Source organism: Dromiciops gliroides, chromosome 3 (assembly GCF_019393635.1).
Source record: "Dromiciops gliroides isolate mDroGli1 chromosome 3, mDroGli1.pri, whole genome shotgun sequence".
Taxonomy (NCBI): Eukaryota; Metazoa; Chordata; class Mammalia; order Microbiotheria; family Microbiotheriidae; genus Dromiciops; species Dromiciops gliroides.
This window is the reverse complement of record NC_057863.1, coordinates 648,068,894-648,076,890: the sequence shown is the minus strand read 5'-3', so window position 1 is coordinate 648,076,890 and position 7,997 is coordinate 648,068,894.

Sequence of the window (7,997 nt, the reverse complement as noted above, 5' to 3'; positions counted from 1 at the left end):
CCCTCAGGATCATGTCAGAGCTGGAGGGGCCTTAAAACAGGAAGGTCAGAGCTTGGAGGAGTCTTAAAAAATAGAATGTCAGAGGTAAGAGGAGCCTCACAACAGGGGATGTCAGAGTTGGGAGGAGCCTTAGAACAGGGGATGTCAGAGCTGGGAGGGGCCTTAGAAAAGGGAATGTCAGAGATGAGAAGGGCCTAGAACAGGAAGGTCAGGGCTGGGAGGGCCCTTAGAGAACATTTAGTAAAATTCCTCATTCTGCAGATGAAGAAATTAAGCCCAGAAATGGACAGAGACTTGTCCAAGGCCTCACAGGGAGTCAGGGCCTGAGCCAGGACTAGAGTCCAGGCTTCCTTTCCTTATCCAGGGTTCTTGCACCTTGAACTTAGCTGACCTCAGACACTTTTGCCTTCCTTTGAGCTTTGACCTCTGACTTCCAGAGACCAGCTCTGGCTATAAAACCGCCCTGATCACCAGCTCTCCCTCCTGCCAAAGGCCAGCCCAGGCAGGTGGCTGAGCTCAGGTGACCCTCTGCTCCCAGCTCTCTGCTGCCATCTGCTGGGCCAGGCCGTGATGGCCTTCCCCCAGTGGCACCCAGGAAGCACTGGGCTCCCTCCAGTCTAGGACAGTGATAGTCGTTTCTTCTTCTTGGTTATTGTTAATATTTGTACTGATCATCATTCTAAGTCCTTTGCTTATGGGATGTGGTAGAGTAGGGATTCCTTGGGCATATGGATTGAACTAAAGACACTGAGACCCCTCCCAATTATTATTAAGAACGAGGAAAACATTCCCAAAATCCCTTCAAACCATCTCACTGATATTTTCTCCTGGAACTATGCAAATAGGACAATTTCCTTCTCAGGCTCAGAAAGAGGGATGTCACACCTGGAGTACTGTGTGCATAATGGAACACCAAAGTCTCTAGTCTTTTAGCACTTAGGATAGTGTCTGACACATAGCAGGTGCTTAGTGTTTGTTGACTTCCATTCAAATCAATTAACCACCAATTTTTGGCTCCCCCTATGAGCCAAGACACAAGAACTATACATACTGGTATATACAAGACAGCCAAAAGAGACTGAGGAGGTAGGAGGCACAAACGGCTGGGAGGATCAGGAAGGCTTTATGGAGGAGGGGATGTTTGTGCTGAGCTTTGAATTCACAGGTAGTGCATAGTAGGCATTTAGTAGATGCTCATCAATTTGTCTTGAGCCCATGTGTGTTGATCTCAGGGCTAGGGCAGATGCAGAGTTTAAATAAAACAAAGTCTCTTCCTTCAGGGATCTTACCCTCTAGCTGGAGAATAAATTCACCAGGGAAAATTGCAATGTACAATATTCTATGATTTCCTTGGAGAAACACAGACAAGGTAATACATGAGACCTGAGGGGTAGATCATTGCCAATGGGAGAATCAGGGAAGGCTCCCTGGAAGGGATGCCATTTGAATGAGTCCTTAAAGGATGCTCAGGAATTCAAAGGCAAAGAGGAGAAATTCCAGACATGAGGATGCACATTCTCTGAGCAAAGGCATAGGAGGGAGAAGAGCACAGAGCATGCTCAGAAGGTGGTCTAACATTTGGGCTGGAGTGTCATCTGTAGGCTCCTTTGTTTGCCTTTTTTGTATCCCCAAAGCTTAGCAGAGTGCCTGGTACACAGGAGGTATTTTATAAGTACCTACTAAAAAAACAGTCACGAGAGACAAATCTGGGAAGATCAGTGGGAGTCAGATTGTAGAGAGCCTTGAATGCCACTAAAGAATTCTCACTCAGGAAACCTGGAGCTATTGAAAATATTGGAGCAGAGGGGGGCCAGGATCTGATGCACAAGGCATGGTAGGGATCGGAGGGGGTGGAAAACCTGAAAGGAAATACTCACAAGAACCCAGACAGGTGCTAATGAGAGTCAGGTGAGGAGCCAGATGTCAAATGGGACCTGGTAGCTGTTCACTGATAAGGAAGAAGAGGAGGGGAGGAAAAGAGAGAAGGATCAGAATTGAGGCTTGTCAGGTTAATTACTGGATTAAATTGGAAATGAATGCTTCCATCTTAAGGTGCACACTCTTAGCAAATTCTGAATTGAATTGAATGGAAAATTCTGGAAGTGTGGAATGGGGGATGACCAAGGGCTGGAGAAGCCTGTGGACCCCTTCTCCCAGTTGTGTTTTTAAATGACTGAAGAAAAGGCTGAATTTCAATTAGAGGTTGTCATGTTTTCCCCATGCAAGTTCAGGGACTCCCTGAAATCTATCTCTGGAGGATCATGGGCCCCAAGTTAAGAATCCTTGGGTTAGATGGTAGATAAGGTACCTTCCACCTACCCTCTCAGAGCTTCAACATAGTCTTAATTCCATCCCTTCCATTCCCCAGAAATTGACCTTAACTTCAGTGGACATTTATGAAGAGACTGGCCCTAAGAAAGCCCCCTAGAAGAAGGACAAAGACCTCAGAGACTGAGACACACACCACCTTTCCTCCCCTCCTTTTCATTACCCCATTTCCACAGATCCCACAACCTTCCCTGGAGACAGAGTTATGGGCAAACTGCAATGGAGATCTGGTCCTTGGAGCTCAGCCATGAAGATGGCCAGTCCAACTTGGACCTCTTTAGCTTTGCTGACTCAAGAGGAGAACTCACCCACCCACCCACCTAGCCAAACCTCTTTTCCAAATTTCTGTGTATATTAGAGCCACCAGGGCAAGAGGAAGATATTCATTCACTCAGTCAGACATCAGTGAACTAGACACAAAGGTTTTTCTTCCTGATTACTTGTTCCCTTTTAATTTTAGCTGCATTGGTTTTGTTTGTGCAAAAACCCTATTTAATTTTATGTAATCAACGTTGTCCATTTTGTCTTCTGTGGATGGCCTCTATCCCTTGTTTGGTCATAAATTCTTCCCTCTGCATAGATCACACAGGTAATCAGAAATCAAAGGAATGCCCATTAATTGAGGAAAGGCTAAACAAGCTATGGTATATGATGGTGATGGAATATTATTGATCTATAAGAAATGACAAGCTGCCTCTGTGGGTCTGAGCATGTTACTTCTCTGCTCAAAAAGCTTCAGTAGCTCCATATTCTAAAGTAAACAACAGTTTCTTCTATTGGTCATTCAAAATCCATTATTCTGGCTCCCGACTACCTTTCCCCATCTCCATTTCCTACCTCCATGATTTTGCTCAGGCAATTTAGCCACACTATCCCTTTTTATCTCTGCCTCTTGGAATCCCCTGGCTTCTCTCAAGACTCAAAAATCATCTCCTATGAAAGCCCTCCCTGATTGCCCCCAATTATTAGCATCCTCCCAAATAATTTTGTATATAGTTTGCATTTACTCATCTGTGTATATGTTGTTTTTCTCCAATAAAATTAAAACTCATTAAGGACCATGACTTGTTTTGATTTTGTCTCTGTGGCCCAAGCATCTACCTGACTTTTTTTTCAGGGTATTGAGGGTTAAGTGATTTGCCCAGGGTCACACAGCTAGTGAGTGTTAAGTGTCAGAGGTCGTATTTGAACTCCCTTGAGATTATTGACCTTTTGTTCCTCCAAATGAATGTTATTTTTTTAGACCTGTAAAAGAATCCAATAGATGCTTGTTTGGTGTAGCATTGAATAAGTAAATTAATTTAGATGGTGTGAGGAAAATGACTCCTGCTCAATAATTCTCTGGAACTCAGCGGCAGTGATGTGTCAAAGGCTCATTTATTGTCATTCTCACAAGAATGGGCAACCCAATGTGCAGCTGGTGGGTACAAAGAATGGGGGCTCGCAGGCCCCATTTTAAACCCTAGTCCCTAATGTGAATGAACCCTCCCCTTTTTCATCATTGTTCTGATTACTCAAGGGTTCCAATCTACATGCAAAAACTAGCTCACCAGAATGCAGTATTCCTAACCCTAATTTCCATAATTATTCTTTGGGTTCTTAGCCAATGGGGGAGGTGACACAGGGGTATTTCTTCAATCTTCCCTTATATGGACACAGCCCATGAGCGGACTTAATTGAGACCAGCTCAGGACTCCTTGAACCATATGATCTTGTTTGCTGGGGGGAAAGGAGACCTTTTTCTTCAAACAGGTCCAGAGGAGTGTCATTTGAGTGGTGACTATTATAATCTTATTGAGAGGAGACCATTCCCCATTTCCTCACAGATGGTATTGTCATTTTTATTACAGGGATTTAACCTACTCCAGTGGTCAACTCTTCTCAATTTCTCTTCCCCAACTTCTGTTCCCTTCGCTATACTCACACCATAGTCTTCCTGGGTTGGGCCCTCATCACATCTCACTTGGACTATTGCAATAACCTCCTAATTAGTCTTCCTGCATCCAAGCTTTCCATTCTCTGACCCACCCTCCAGAAAGATCTAAATTGAGGAGATGCACATCAATTGGGAAATGGCTGAACAAATTGTGAAATGAGATTATGATGGAACACTATTATGCTATTTAAAATGACAAGCAGGATGCTATCAGAAAAACCTGGAAAGACTTACATGAGCTGATGCAAAGTGAAATATACTGTATACAAAATAACAGCAATATTGTAAGATGATCTCCTGTGAATGACTTAGTTATTTTCAGCAATACAGTGATCCAAGACAACTCTGAAGGACTTATGAAAAATGCAATCCATCTCCAGTGAAAGAACTGGTGGTGTCTGAATACAGATTGAAGCATGAGTTTTTTAGTTCCCTTTTCTAAAGCTTTTTTGTCTGGATATTTTGTCTGTTTCACAACCCGACTCATGTACACATACACACACACACACACATACACACACATATAAACACACACTTATAACTTATATTGAATTGGTAGAGTTCTTAAGGGGAGGGGGAGGAAGAGAATTTGGAACACAAAGTTTTAAATTTGATGTTAAAGTTTGTTTTACATGTAATTTGGGAAAAAATTAAATTCTAAATAAATGGTGGGGGGAAATAAATGCTTGTGGAAGGAAAGGAGGGAGGGAGGGAGGGAAGGAGGGAGAAAGATAGTGATAGAAAAGAGAAAGAAAGAGACAGAGACAGAGACAGACAGACAGAGAGACAGAGAGACAGACAGAGACAGAGAGAGAAACAACATAATGCCTGACACATAGAAGGTACTTCAATGTTAGCTGACTTACTGAAGGAAATGTTTTCTATATCTAGCAGATGATCAGATGCAATGTAGTCCACATTTCCCCATGCTTTCAGTGAGAAAAGGACAAGTGGTTTTTTCAAATTCTTTGCTAAAATTTAAATGAATTCTATCTGCAACATACCCCAAATACAAAATTTAAGTTGTTTTGCTGTTTGTCCTTCTTTCTTGAAGAGGACCAAGACATCTGGGTCATGTATGTCATGACTTGCACTGAATTGGATTTAAGTGAGGGAAAGCTGTGCAAGCTCACCAGCCTCACTCTCTCCTCCAGAGGCATCTGGGTCCAGATATACATCAAGGCAAGATATACATCAGGGCAACTGGAGATGGCTCTGGATGTTTAAGGCAATTGTGGTTAAGTGACTTGCCTAGGATCACACAGCTTGTAAGTGTCTGAGGTGATATTTGAACTCATCCTCCTGACTCCAGGGCCAGTGCTCTATCCACTGTGCCACCTAGCTACCCCTACCATTTAAGTATGAATATGAGAAAACAAAATAAAGTCAATGTGCCATGACCTGTTTGTGATAAGGCCACACTGGCTCTTGCTACTTGCTGCTTCCCTTTCTAAAAGTTCACATACTATCCCTTTAGTAAGATGGTCTAGAAATAGTTAACAATAGTAACTGTGAAAAATTTTTTTGAAACAGAGGTAAGAGTAATGTAAGATGATAATGATGATTGATTGATTGATGATTGGATGAAGATGAGAATTGACTGATAAAGATTAATGATGAGGATTGATTGATGATGATGAGATGAATTGATGATGATAAAACCTATGGTACTTACTTTGCTAGGCTATTGTGAAGAAAATTCTTTGTCAGGTATATAAATGTTATCTATTACTGTTGTTGCAAGAATAAACCTCATGGATTTATTGTAAAGAAATCTCTCTTTAAAGTACTATATAAATGTAGTTTACTATTTTTAAAAAATGATGATCAGGATGCTATCAGAAAAACCCAGAAAGACCTACATGAGCTGATGCAACATGAAATGTACTGTATACAAAATAACAGCAATACTGTAAGATGATCTGCTGTGAATGACTTGGTTATTTTCAGCAATGCAATGGTCCAAGACAACTCTGAAGGTCTTATGAAAAATGCAGCCCATCTACAGAAAGAATACAGATTGAAGCATAATTTGTTTGTTAGTTCCTTTATCTGAAGTTTTGTTTTCATCTGTTTTCCTTCACAACCTGGCTAATGTGGAAATGTTTTGCATGACTGCTTATGTGTAACTTATATTGAATTGCTTGAGTTCTTGGGGTTGGGGGAGGAAGAGAGGAAGTATGAGAATTTGGAACACAAAGTTTTGTTAAAAAATTGATGTCAAAGTAAGATGGTCTAGAGTTTTGCAAGGAGCTGCAGTCAAGCTCTCTGACCTGTTGCTTATGGGCTGTTTTCTCACTTCTTTGAAAATGTGGACAATATTTGCCCTTCTCCAATTCCGAAGGCGTTCTCCCTTCCTCCATAAAAACAGAATCATAGAATTTGACAGTTGAAAATCACTTCAGGAGCCCTCTAGAGTGAGCCTTTCTTTGTTTCCTTGGCTTAGTGCAGGACCTAGCAACATGGTAAATGTTGATTGACTGAGTCATACATGAGAGAATTCCCACTCTTCCATGCCTGACCAGTGGTCCAGCCTCAGCAATCAGAGCCTCAGGGAGGAAGACCCCACCATGTGCAGGGGCAGCCTGTGCCACTTTAGGACAGCTCAAACCCTTAGGAAGCTCTTCCAGACTTCAAGCCTACATCAGCCCATTTTTTACTTCTATCCCCTGCTCCTGTTCAGCCCCCAGGGTCAAATATAACAAATAAATTTTTAAGTAGCCAACATTTACATAGCACTTATTGTGTTCTGGGAACTGTAGTAAGAATGATCATCTCGGGGCAGCTAGGTGGCGCAATGGATAGAGCACCGGCCCTGGAGTCAGGAGTACCTGGGTTCAAATCCGGCCTCAGACACTTAACACTTACTAGCTGTGTGACCCTGGGCAAGTCACTTAACCCCAATTGCCTCACTAAAAAAAAAAAAAAGGAAAAAAAAAAAGAATGATCATCTCATTTGATCCTCACAACAACCCTGGGAGGTCAATGTTATTATTATCCCCACTTTAGGAGGGATGAAGAAATTGAGGCAGACAGAGGTTACATGACTTGCCCAGGGTCACACAGATGTCTGAGGCAGCTGTTCCTCACTCCAAGTCCACTATTCTACCCACTGAGCCACCCAGCTATAAGAACAAATCCAATCCCTTCCATATAAACTTTCAAATACTTCAAGGCAGGGATCACACCTTCCCATCCAGAGTCTTTTCCTTTCCAGGCTAAACATGCCCGATTCATTCACCGACCCTTGTACAACAAGAACTAATGACCCTCGTCCTCTTCTCCCTTCTCTGGGTTCTTTCCAGCTCATCTGTGTCCTTCTTAAACTGTGGTGTCCAGAACTGAACACAGTACTCCAGATGAGGTCTGATGCGGGAGGACTATATCTTCCTATTTCTGGAAGCTAGGGCCATCCTGATACAGCCCATTAGCTGTTCTAGCAGCCCACATCACCAGGCCGTCTCATAGTGAGTTTGCAGCCCACTAAAAACAACCACCACCAGATCTCTCTTAGACAAACTGCTCGTCCTTGTGAAGTTCATTTCTAAAACACAAGATCAAGTGAGCCTCAGTTTCCTCATCTATGAAATGGGGATGATATTTCCACCATTTCTGAGGGTGTTCTGGGGAAAGTGATTTGGAAATGTTAGTGCACTAGAGAGATGAGTGTTCTTGCTATCAGTAGAAGGCTCCTGCCTCTCCCTGCCTGGGTCAAAGTCCTTGTCTGCTCACA